Source organism: Jaculus jaculus, chromosome X (assembly GCF_020740685.1).
Source record: "Jaculus jaculus isolate mJacJac1 chromosome X, mJacJac1.mat.Y.cur, whole genome shotgun sequence".
Taxonomy (NCBI): domain Eukaryota; kingdom Metazoa; phylum Chordata; class Mammalia; order Rodentia; family Dipodidae; genus Jaculus; species Jaculus jaculus.
This window is the reverse complement of record NC_059125.1, coordinates 71,899,428-71,912,289: the sequence shown is the minus strand read 5'-3', so window position 1 is coordinate 71,912,289 and position 12,862 is coordinate 71,899,428. Positions and strand designations below refer to the sequence as shown.

At 40.2% G+C, this 12,862-nt stretch overlaps 1 protein-coding gene across 1 annotated transcript in view; it reads left to right on the top strand.

Annotated features, from left to right (window-relative positions):
- Brwd3 (bromodomain and WD repeat domain containing 3) overlaps window positions 1-12,862 on the top strand; it is a 162,077-nt gene that overhangs the window by 90,368 nt on the left and 58,847 nt on the right. The gene's annotated exons all lie outside the window — the stretch shown is intronic.

Below are 12,862 nucleotides of genomic sequence, written 5' to 3'. Positions count from 1 at the left end.
CAAGTGATTTGGCAGAAGCCTGTCTTATTTTGAGGACCTCGTAGTCTTTCCAATCAACAGTTCAGTGTGGGCTGTATCCAGTTTCTGATACTAGGGTCTATAAGCCAGAGACAAATGTTTTAGGGTTAGATTTCGTCCCACCTATGGTAGTTTGAATGGATGTCCCCTAATAGATTCAAGAGTTCATGAATGCTTATAATTTAGATCTCCAGCCATCTGGCTGGAGTAGACATTACTGTGGGTGAAACCTGGTGTCCAACCTTAAGATATGGAGGTGGATCTGTAATTCCAGTCTAAAGGCATGCAGAGAGCAGTCTGAGTACTGCTGGGTTCCTAGAGTGCGCTTGCTTATGGTGCTGAAGGTGGATTTTCTGTCTGTCTGTTGACCTGTGAATGGGGGGGCACCTTATTCTTTCATTTTGGAACTTCCTGTAAATCTGTAAGGTTCAACAGCATCTGTTCCCCATAAACTGTGTCTGATCTGGAAGTTCATCCCAGAAACTGAAGCTGACCATGATGCCAACCTCTTTAAGGCCCTTCGTACCAGATGATACCTTCAGGTTCCTACTGATGGTTATATCTTTTAGTCTGCAATCCAGGAGGAAGGTTTCTATGGTAACAATTCATTTTGGATTTGGTTTTGTGTTTATTTCCCTTTGCCCTTTTGTTCCCCTTCCATCCCTCTTGTCTGTCCCTTGAGTTTCCAATCAGGTATGCCTTGCAGCTCTTCCAGTTTTGGAAGCACAAATGACAGAGAACATGTGGCATTTTCCTTTCTGTGCTTGTGTGAGTTCTCTTAGTATTATCTGTTCCAAGTGCATCTGTTTTCCTACAAGTTTTATTATATCATTTTCCTTACTGCTAAGTAGAGCTTTATTGTATATATGCAGCACATATTCATAATCCATTTGTCAAATGATGGGCATCTAGGTTGATTTCAGTTCTTAGCTATTGTGAATTGAGCAGCTGTAAACATGGTTGAGCAGGTATCTCTGCAGTGAAGATTAGAGTCTTTAGGGTAGATTCCCAGTAAAGGAATAGCTGGGTCTGTTAGTAGCCATATTTTTATATTTTCAGGAGCCTTCATATTGATTTGCATAGTGGTTGTACACATTTGCACTTGAACCAGCAGTGAATGAGGGATCCTCTTTTGCCACCTCCTCACAAGCATTTACTGTTGTTTGATATTTTTAATGATCGCCATCCTTTCTGCATAAGGTAGTCTCATAGTTGTTTTATACATTTCCCTGATGATTGAAGATATTGAACATTTTCGTAGGTAATAGCCATTTGTATTTCTTCCTTTGAGAGTTCCATATTAAGTTCTCTGTCCCATTTCTGACTGGATTATTAGATTTTTTATTGCTTAGTTTTTTGAGTTCTTTGTACATTCCAGATTTTATACCTCTGTCAGTTGCATAGCTGGTGAAGATTTTCTCCCATTCTGTGGGTAGTATGTTGGCTCTGTTTATGGTATGTTTATAAGAACGCTTTTTAGTTTCATGAGATCACCAACTGGTAGAGTGATTGTTTAATTTCCTGGGCTATTAGGGTATTGTTCTGGAAATCTTATGCCACTCCTATATTGTAGAGAGTTCCCCTATTTTTTTTTCTTCCAGGCAATTAAGAGTTGCAGGTCTTACGTTGAGGTCTTTAATCTGTGCACTTAATTTATGTGTATGTTGAAAAGAGGGAATCTAGTTTCATTTTTAAAAATTCTTTTAAAATATTTTATGTATTTATTTGTAAGGAGATAGATAGGCAAAGGGGGGAAGAGGGAGACAATGGGCATGCCAAAGCCTCCAGCTGCTGCAAACAAACTTCAGATGCATGCACCATTTTGCGCATCTGGCTTACATGAGTACTGGGAAATGGAACCTGAGTACTGAGGCTTCACAGGCAAATGCCTTAACCACTAAGCCATCTCTCCAGCCCTAGTTTACTTTTTCTACATGTGGTCATCAAGTTTGACTAGGCACTATTTGTTGAAGATGCTGCCTTTTTCCCTGTGTACATTGTTGGCTCCTTTGTCAAGGATCAAGTAGCTATAGTTGCTTGAACTAAGGGCTGGGTCTTCAGTTCTGTTTCATTGGTCTATATGTCTGTTTATTTATTTATTTATATTATTAGTTTTGTACTCAGTGAATACAGTCAAATTGGTACCATTGTTAGCCTCCTTTCTGTTCTCCCCCCTCCACAGGGACCCTTCTTGTTGGGGTACATGGATTGTGCATTGTTGGGTAAGCCATCAGTTGTGGGTAAGAGGAAATATCTCTGTATCATGACTCAACATGTGGCTCTGGCATTCTTTCTGCCCCCTCTTCTGCAAATTTTCATGAGCCATGTTGGGTTTATTTTAGGTCTGCTTCAGTGATGAGGTCTTGCGGCCTCTGTATTTCTGGATATCTGGTTTGGTAGGAGTTGATTGTTCTCTGTGTCAGTCTCCTTCACCCTTGTGCTGGTACCAGGTTCACTAAGAAAACAGCACTCTTGCTTGTTTCCCCAATTATTCTTAGTTTCAGCTGGGGCCCTTTTGAGGTATGATGGGGTGGCTACATGCTGTTTTTGTTATTATGGCTTTGTAGTGTAGCTTTGGATCAGGTATGGTGATACCTCCAGAGGTGTTTCTTTTGCTGAGGATATATTTGAATACTCAAGGCCTTCTTCCATTCCATATAAATTTTGAGATTACTTTTTCTATCTCTCTGAGGAATGATGCTGGGAATTCTATTGGTATTCTGTTGCATCTGTATGTTGCTTTTGGTAGGATTGCCATTTTCACAATATTAATTCTAACCATCTGAGAACTTGGAAGATCCTTCTATCTTCTCATGCCCTCCTCATTTTCTTTCTTGAGTGTTTTTATGTTTTTAGTATATAGGTCTTTCATGTCAGTGGTTAGTGTTATTTCAAGGTATTTAATTATTTTGTGGCTACTGGTTGTTAATGGAACAGCCTTGCTGATTTCTTTCTGTGTGTATAGGAAGGCTTCTTTTTTTGTGTGTATTGATTTTGTATCCTGCCACCTTGCTGAAGGAATTTATCACCTTGAGATGTTTTATGGTCGAGTCTTTTGCGTCACTAATGTTATCTGTTAATAGGGCTAGTTTAAGTTCTTGACCTCTTGTAGCCTTTTTTTTTCCCCAATGACTTATTGCTTGGATTAGAATTTCTAGTATTATGTTGAAGAGCAGTGGTGAGAGTGGGCACCCTTGTATTGTATTTTATTTTATTTATTTATTTTATTTTATATTTGAGACAGAGAGAGAAGGAAGGAGAGAGAGAGACAGAGGCAGAGAGGAAGAGAGAGAGTGGGAATGCTAGGTCCCCAGCCTCTGGGAATGAACTCCAGAAGAGTGCACCCTCTTATGTGCATGTGTGGCTTTGTGCACTTGCATCAGTGTGAGTCTGGCTGTCTGGCTATGTGGGACCTGGAGAGTCCAACAGACTTTCTTAGGCTTTGCAAGCAAGCACCTTAACTGCTAAGCCATCTATCCAGCCCTGGTTCCCCTGCCTTGTTCTCAGTGTTTTTTTTCCTTTTTTTTTTTTTGGTTTTTCAAGGTAGGGTCTCACTGTAGCACAGGCTGACCTGGAATTCACTATGTAGTGTCAGGGTGGCCTCGAACTCATAGTAATCCTCCTACCATTGCCTCCCGAGTGCTGGGATTAAAGGCATGCGCCACCACACCCGACATTGTTCTCAGTCTTAATTGGAAGTTCTTGAGTCTTACCTCATTAAGTGTGATTTGGGTTTTATGCGCTTTGTATTTAGCCTTTATTATGTTGAGATATAAACTCCCTATGTCTAATCTCTTCAAAATTTTAAAGACCTTCTCTGCCTTTATCAAAATGTTCATGTGGTTCTTTTAAGTTTATTTATGTGGTGTATTACAGTAATTGATTTCCATATGTTGAACCATCCCTTTATCCCCTAGGATGAAACCTATTTGATGGAGGTATATAGTACTTTTGATGTGTTGTTGAATTCACTTTGCAAGGATTTTGTACAGTATTCTGCATCCAAGTTCATCAGGGATATAGGTCTCTAGTTTTCTTGTTTTATCTCTGTTTGGTTTTGGTATTATGGTGATGCTAGCTTCATAGAAGGAGTTGGGGAGCATTCCCTGTTCTCGGATTATGTGAAATAACTTGATTAAAAGTGATTTTAGTTCTCTGATGAAGTTTTGGTAAAATTTTACTGAGAATCTGTCAGGTCTTGGACTTTTCCTTTGGTGAGTATTTTAAAAAAGATATTTATTGAATTACAAAGAGAGATAGAGGGGGCTGGAGAGGTGGCTTAGTGGTTAAGCGCTTGCTTGTGAAGCCTAAGGACCCCGGTTCAAGGCTCGGTTCCCCCAGGCCCCATGTTAGCCAGATGCACAAGGGGGCGCATGCATCTGGAGTTCGTTTGCAGAGGCTGGAAGCCCTGGCGCGCCCATTCTCTCTCTCTCCCTCTATCTGTCTTTCTCTCTGTGTCTGTCACTCTCAAATAAATAAATAAAATATTTTAAAAAAAGAGAGATAGAGAGAAGAGAGACAGCCAGCCAGAATATACATGTCCCACCAATTGCAAACAAACTCCAGATGCATGCACCACTTTTTATATCTGGCTCTTTTTGAGTGCTGGTGAACCTGTGTTGTAGGCTTTGCAGGCAAATGTCTTAACTACTGAGTCACCTCTCCAGCCCTCTAGTGAGGGTTTATTTTTTTTTTTTTTGAGGTAGGGTCTCACTCTTGCCCAGGCTGACCTGGAATTCACTATGTAGTCTCAGGGTGGCCTCGAACTCACAGCAATCCTCCTACCTCTCTACCTCCTGAGTGCTGGGATTAAAGGCATGTGCCACCACGCCCGGACCTAGTGAGGTTTTTCATTACATTTAGATAGATATAGTAGGTTTCTTTATGACATTTATCTGCTCTGGACTTCATTTTAGTAGAGGATATGTATTTAAGAATTTGTTCATTTCCTGTAGGCTATCCACTTTTGTAAGTAGAAGTTTTAGAAATATATCCTAATGATTCTTCCAATTTCATTGATGTCTATTGTAAACTCCCCCTTTTCATTTCCAATTTTGTTAACAAGACTTCTTTGTTTATCATTTGATCAACTTGGCCAGCGGATCACCAATCTTGTTTATTATTTTCAAAGAATCAACTCTTTGTTTCATCAGTTTTCTTTATGTTTTCAGGGTTTTTTTTTTAAGGAGTGAAAGAGAGAGAGAATTGGTGCAACAAGGTTTCAGCCACTGCATTCTCACTTCATACCCATGTGCCGTCCAGTGTGCTTGTGTGACCTTGAACTAGCATCACCTTTGTGCACCAGTCTTATGTGGGATCTGGAGAGAGTTCGAACATGGGTACTTAGGCTTCATATGCAAGTGTGCAAGCACCTTAACCACTAAGCCATCTCTCCAGCCCTCATCAATTTTATTAATTGCTTCTTAGTTTCCAATCCATTAATTTGTGCTCTAGTCTTAATTATTTCATTTCATCTGGAACTGTTAGGGTTGGATTGTTCTTGTTTTTCTGATGTCCTTGGGTAGATGGTTAGGTTATTAATTTAAGATCTCTTTGTCTTTGTAATAAAGGCATTTTATGCTATAAATTTTCCCCTTAGTACTGCTTTCATTGTGTCACATAAGTTTTGGTAGGTTGTAGTTTTGTTATCATTCAGTTCCACAAACTTTTACTATTTCTTTTCTGCTTTCTTCCATGACCCATTATTTGTTCAATAAAAGCTGGTGCAAATTCTGTTGTTTCTCTTGTTAATTTCTAGCTTTAAAGCATTGTGGTTTAGTATGATGCAGAAAGTTAGGTTAATTTTCCTGAATTTATGGAGGCATGCTTTATGCCCCAATACATAATCTATTTTGTAGAAGGTTCCATGGGCTGCTGAGAATATGTACTCTGTGGAATTGGGGTGGAACATTCTGTAGATGTGTTAGGTTGTAATTACTCAGTTGTGTTAGGATCTATTGTTTTCCTGTGATTTTCTGCTTGGATTATCTGTGTAATTATTATAATGGGGTATTGAGGTCCCCTACTATGATGGTATTGGAATTTATTTCTGATTTGTAGTCAAGTAAGTTTTGCTTTATAAAATGTGGTGCACCTGTGTTTGATGCATATAGATTTATGATTGTGATGTCCTCTTGTTGGGTTGTTCCTTTGATGAGTAAAAAGTGGACATTTTTGTTCTTTTTGTTAACTTTTTTTTTTTTACAAATCTTTATTTTATTTATTTATTTGCAAACACAGAGAGAGATAGAGAGAAGAGAGACAGACAGAAAGAGAATGGGCATACCAGGGCCTTTAGCCACTGCAAACAAACTCCAGACATGCCCCTTGTGCATCTGGCTTATGTGGGTCCCGGGGAATCGAACCTGGGTCCTTTGGCTTTGAAGGCAAATGCCTTAACCTCTAAGCCATCTCTCCAGCCCTTTGTTAACTTTTTAATTTTTTTTTTCTTATTTTTTTATTTACTCATTTGAGAGAGAGAGAAAGAGGCATATAGAGAAGGAGAGAGTGGGTGCACTAGGGCATCTAGCTACTCTAAATGAACTATAGACACATGTTCCAATTTATGCATCTGGCTTACATGGGTCCTGAGGAATCAAACCTCAGTCCTTTGCTTTTGCAGGCAAGTGCCTTAACCACTACGCAATCTCCCCAGCTCTTTATTTACTTTTGGTTTTAAGTCTATTTTATCAGATATTAATATAGACACACCAGCTTATTTATTTCCATTTACTTGGAAAATCATTTTCTATCCAGCAGATAAAAGGGTCCATTTTTGTGATCCACCCTGTTAACTTGTATCTTTCTATGGGTGAGATAAGTCCATTAATGTTTAATGTTATAACTATGAAGTTCATATTTAATCCCTGCCATTTTGGAGGCTTTATGGGATTTTGTGCTTTCTTGTTCTTTGAATGTTTTTGTACCTGATCTAGTTTTGGTTATTGTGTTCTTTCTGTTGGAGGCTATTGAGGTTGGTTGTTCAACTCTTCTATGTGGAGTAGTCACTGAAATATTTTCTGTAGGTTTGAATATTTGTGTTCATATAATCATAAAGCTGCCTTTATCATGGGAAGTTTTCCTTTCTTCATCTATTATGCTTTTGCTGTGTATAGTAATTTGGGTTTGAAGCCAAGATTTTTAGGCTTTGAAGTACTCCTTTCCAAACCCTTGTGGCTCTCTTGGTTACCATTGAAAAATCTGAGGTAACTGATGGGATTGCCTTTGTATGCAAAGTTGTTTCTCTCATACTGCTTTTAGCACTCTCTCTTTGATTTCATTGTATACTTTTAACTATGACATGCCTTGGAAAGTCTCTTCTTTGGTCCAGAATGGTGTTCTATGAGCTTCTTGTATCTGGATAGGCCTTTCTATCTATGTGATATTTGGAACATTTTCTTCAGTAATTATGTTGAGTATGTTCTCTATGTCTCTGGTTTGCATTTCTTCCCCTTCTGGAATACTTAAGATCCAGATGTTTGGTTGTTTTACGGTATCCCACAATTCCTTCATAGCCACTTGCATGAATTTTTGAATTTATCAAAGTTTTTGAACACTTGATCAATTTCTTCTGTCTTGTCTATCAGATCACAGGTTCCATCCTCCACATGATTGTCTCTGTGAAGTCTTCTATGGAGGCTTGTACAAGTCTTCCTTGATTTTTGTTTTCTGTTATGTTTTTGTGTATCATGTCCATCTCTTTTTTTGCGGTCCAATTTCAGGTCAAGGTCAGATTTTCTTGATGCTTCCTGAAATTCATTTTTGCATTTGATAATATCTTCATTAATGTTAATCAGCTGGTTGTTGAGATCCTCTATTTGTTGACTTGCCTTTATTTAGTTCATTTAACTAACTCTCTTTTGAGGTCTCTCTGGTTTTCCTCAATTAAGCTATGGCTAGTGAAAAAGCCTATGTGGATTTCATTTTTGCAGTTGTTGTTTTTTGATGACTTGCTTCCAGTTCAGCAATTTGCTTGGTCAGGGTCACAAAGCTTATTGTGCTTTCATTTTGGAATTCAATTTGAATTATTTTGGGGGCTTTCATTTACTTCACTCTTATTATAAGGCATAATTTTTGGAAAAGTCATTTTGTCTTGGTTTTTTATGTGTCTTGTGTTAGGTTGTTGGTTGTATTTTTTTTGGTTTTTTTGTTTGTTTGTTTGCTTGTTTGTTTTTTCAAGGTAGGGTTTCACACTAGCCCATTCTGACCTGGAATTCATTATGTAGTTTCAGGGTAGCCTGGAACTCACATGATCCTATTTGTGCCTCCCAAGAGCTAGGTGTAAAGGCATGTGATACCATGCCTGGTGTATTTTTTTTTCAAGGTAGTGTCTCCCTCTAGCCCAGGCTGACTCACTATGTAGTTTCAGAGTGGCCTCAAACTCATAGTGATCCTCCTTCCTCTGCCTCCTGAGTGCTGGGATTAAAGGCGTACACCACCATGCCTGGCTGTATTGAGGTTTTTTTAATCATCCTTTTCTCTCAGTGGAATTATTTGCATGTTCAAGAGGGGACAAGTTTTAGTAGGATTGAAGAGTCATTTTTCTCTGGTTGACTGGTGATTGGGTCACTTAGGGTCAATTCCCAATACTTCCCTAAATGTGGAATATTGTCTTCAAAAGTGATCAAAATCAACACACAGTACTCCTCAAGTAGTTTTATTCTCCTTAAGCCAGGTGTGGTAGTGCACACCCTTAATCCCAGCACTCAGCAGGCTGAGGTAGGCGGATTGTTGTGAGTTTGAGGCCATCCTGGGACTACATAGTGAATTCTTGTTCAGGCTAAGCTAGAGCAGTACCTTCCCTCAAAAAAAAAAAAAATCATTCCTTATGTTCTAGCCATTTTAGGAAGTAAAAGAATAATGGTATTTATTTCACTTACAATTATTATTTAGTGTGGATAGGTGTGGAAAGGAAAGCAAAGGTAGATTTATCTTGAATTGATAAGGAGGGTGGAGACATAGAGGCATAGAGACAAGAAGATGTGTTGAGATAGTTTTGGCTAGAGGTAAATTTAAAAGAGATAGATAAAGGAATGTCATCAGATAATCTTGAAGATTTCCAGATTTCTGGAGGCTGAGATACAGAGAACTCATAAGCCAAACTAAGCTTTTGTTCTTTGGGAAAACCTATCCAAAGGAAAATAAAATAAGAAAAAAGTTGAGAACAGAGAGAGAATCATTAAGTGTGAGAGTAGAGTAGAAGATATGATATAGGGATATTAAATAAAGGAAGAATAAATGTGAATGGCAGAAAGCTGGATGAATGTATCTAGAGTCTGAGTATAGTCTCCCTGATTGCTAACACAGCTTTGAATTTCTCAGCATTCATTCCTGATTCCTGTTACCTACCTAGGTGGTACTTTCTAATACAAGAGGACAGATGTTGGTCTCACTCTGAATCATCCTTCACCAGTCAGAACACAGATATTCATCACACTTTTTTAGGTGGTCCTTTAGGAGTCCATTTGAGTGCTGCCATCCCCTCTATGTCCTTTCCCACTTTGGTATACTACTTAGAAACTGTCTCTATGTTCTTTGAGTACTCTGTTTCCAACCAGATATCTACTTTATTGAGAATTGTAGGGTCTGGATGCAAGGTTCCTTCTATTTAGTGGCCAAGGTGTCAGCTTGTAGTCCTGAAAAACTCGCTCTAAGAATTTTCCAGTAATGTGGTTGATGGAGAGTCTGGGGCCACCCTGCTGACACAGGACTGGTCTTTTAAGATGACATCTCATTACTGCTCCTGTCAGGTTCCAGAAAGAAAGGGTATTTCCACCATTTCTCCTTCCCTTCCTATTGCTGCTGCTGCTGCTGTGTATAACATCCCTCTTTCTCTTTAAAATGTCTCTTTCTGAGAGCACATTCATAATTTTCTGAAGCTTTCTGTCCTGATTATGATTCTGATCACTTCCTTTCCCTGGGAGTGGAAAGCTTCCCAGGTGCCACAATCCTTCCATGATGGAGTCTGTATGTTTTCTGTTCTGCTTTTAACAGTTCCCTCTTTTAGTTTGTTATTAGACTAGAGATATTTAGCCATCACCTGCCTCTTTAAAAAAAATACTTATTTATCTGAGAGAAAGAGCAAGAGAGAGAGAGAGAGAGAGAGAGAGAGAGAGAGAGAGAGTGAGTGTGAGTGAGAGAGGGAGGGAGAGAGGAAGGGAGAGAGAGAGAGAGAATGGGCACACCAGGGCTTTCAGCCACTGCACATGAACTCCAGATGCATGTGCCACTGTACATCTGGCTTTATGTATGTACTAGTTATAGACATACTCAGTATGTAAACAGCATCCTTTCCCTCATCCAAGCACCCCCTCCAAAGGGACCCTGCTCCTTGGGGATACAGGTTATCCCCATGGGGATTGTGGGTCATGTATTGTGGGGGTAGTCATCCGTTATGGGGCAGAGGCAATGTTTCTGTACACAGTGTCCCAACTTATGGCTTTAACAATCTTTCTGCCCCTCTTCCATGAATTTCCCTGAGCCATGTTGGGGTCATTTTAGGTCTGCTTCACTGAATCTCTGGTTTGGTAGGAGTTGAGTGTCCTCTCCTTCATCTATGTGCTGATATCAGGTTCACCGAGAAAACAGCACTCTTGCTCATTTTCCCAGTTCCTCTATGGTTTCAACTGGGGCTCTGGTGAAGTGCAATGGGCTGTTTCTCTCCTCAGCCACTGTTTCCATCTGAAAAAGAGAAGCAGATTCTTCAACAGAGAATGAAGTTAGCACAGGTTAAATGGGATACCCATTGTTAATTTTAAGAGAATTTAATGGATGCAGACCCTGTTGTAGTCCAAGATTGGTGGAAGCTTGACATTGGAGAGCAAACTCATCATCTGGATATGATTCTGACTTGTATCTCAGTTCCAGATATGGGATCCTTTCCACTGAGCAGATCTGTTAGCCAATCCAAGAGTAGTTGGTTACCCACCATGACTGTGTGCCACTATTCCACTTGTGTGAGCATCACATCAGGTTGTTTGCTTCTGGATATCTTACACCTCGAGTTGCTTGTACAGTTGTTTGCCACTTTTCCACAATAGCTCATGTAGTGCCTTCTAGAACTAGACAGGCTGTCTGGGGACTGGCTCTCTTCCAAATTCCAGCCAGGTCTCTCCATATTCTGTACCAACAGCATATGGTGTCTTCAGCAGTAGGGTCTTCCCAGTAACATCTGGTGGGTAAACAAGTGCTCTGACAGAAGTCCGTCTTGTTTTGGGTAACCTTGTGGGAATCTCTGATCAACAAGCTCATGGTGGGTGTTAACCACATCCTGGTACTATGAGTTACAGGCCAGCACAAAGGGAAAAGAAAGAAGAAAAAGAAAGGAAATATAAAAAAGAAAAAAATAGAGAAACAGGAAAGAATTAAGATTAGGCTTCATCCGCCCTCTTCAGGGCCCTTTGATTCAGGTGTACCCTCTAAGGTCCTGATGAGGGTTCAACCTTTTAGTCTGTCTTCCAGGATAAAGGATATTATGGTAACAGTTCCATTTGGGTCTAGTTTTGTGCCGCCCCCCCCCCCCCTTTACTTTCCCCTCATACCCTACCCTCCCTATTGTCCAGTCCTGGAGATGGCTATTAGGTATGTCAGCATTTCAGGCTGATCCCTTTTAGGAGCCGCAGATGAGTGAGACCATTCGACAATTACTATGATTGGGTGAGTTTGCTGCCTCATTCATTTTTTTCTTTTGAGGCAAGCCAAATAGACTGCCTTTTAATTTGTGTGTGTGTGTGTGAGAGAGAGAGAGAGAGAGAGAGATCAAGAAAATTGGTGAGGGGCTGGAGAGATGGCTTAGCGGTTAAGCACTTGCCTGTGAAGCCTAAGGACCTTGGTTCGAGGCTTGATTCCCCAGGACCCATGTTAGCCATATGCACAAGAAAACGCACGCGTCTGGAGCTCCTTTGCAGTGGCTGGAAGCCCTCGCACGCCCATCGCTCTCTGCCTCTTTCCCTCTCTCTCTCTCTCTCTCTCTCTCTCTCTCTCTCTCTCTCTGTCGCGCTCAAATAAATAAAAATAAAACATAAAAAATTTAAAAAAAAAAGAAAATTGGTGAGACACGGCCTCCAGCCAGTACATTAGAACACCAGACACATGTTCCACTTGTGTACATGTGCAACCTTGTGCACTTGCATTACTGTGCATGTGGCTTTATGTGGGACCTGTAGACTTGGTCCTGAGTGCTTAGGCTTTACAGGCAAGCACCTTAACTGCTATGCCTTTTCCCCAGCCCCTGTAATCCACTTTTAAGACAGGGTATACTATATAGCCCAGGGTGACTGAATGTGTGTATGTATGTATGCTATATACATATCCTTTATTTGTTGCAACAGTAAATGAAAAAATGGAACATGTTAGCAATTGTTCCCACATCAGCGTCCTCAGACTTACATGACCACAGCACTCTGAAAACTAGTTTTTAACTTTTATTCTTTTAATGTTTTATTTATTTGACAGAGAGAGAGAGAGAGAGAGAGAGAGAGAGAACGAGGCGTGTGTGTGTGTGTGTATACATACATGCACACACACACACACACACACACACACACACAGGGATGGAGGGAGGGGGAGGGAGGGCAGGGAGAGAATGTGTACACCAGGGCCTCTAGCCACTGCAAACAAACTCCAGACACATATGCCACCTTGTACATCTGGCTTACATGGCTACTGGGGAGTCAAACCTGGGTCCTTAGACATTGCAGGCAAGCATCTTAACCACTAAGCCATCTCTCCAGCACAGTATTTTATAAGCTATGAATTCAGGGTAGAGTGGGAAAAGAACTCCAAAAGTATTGAGGGTAACTCAATACTTGTAATTAGGTTTAAGTATCATTGATATGATTGGTTT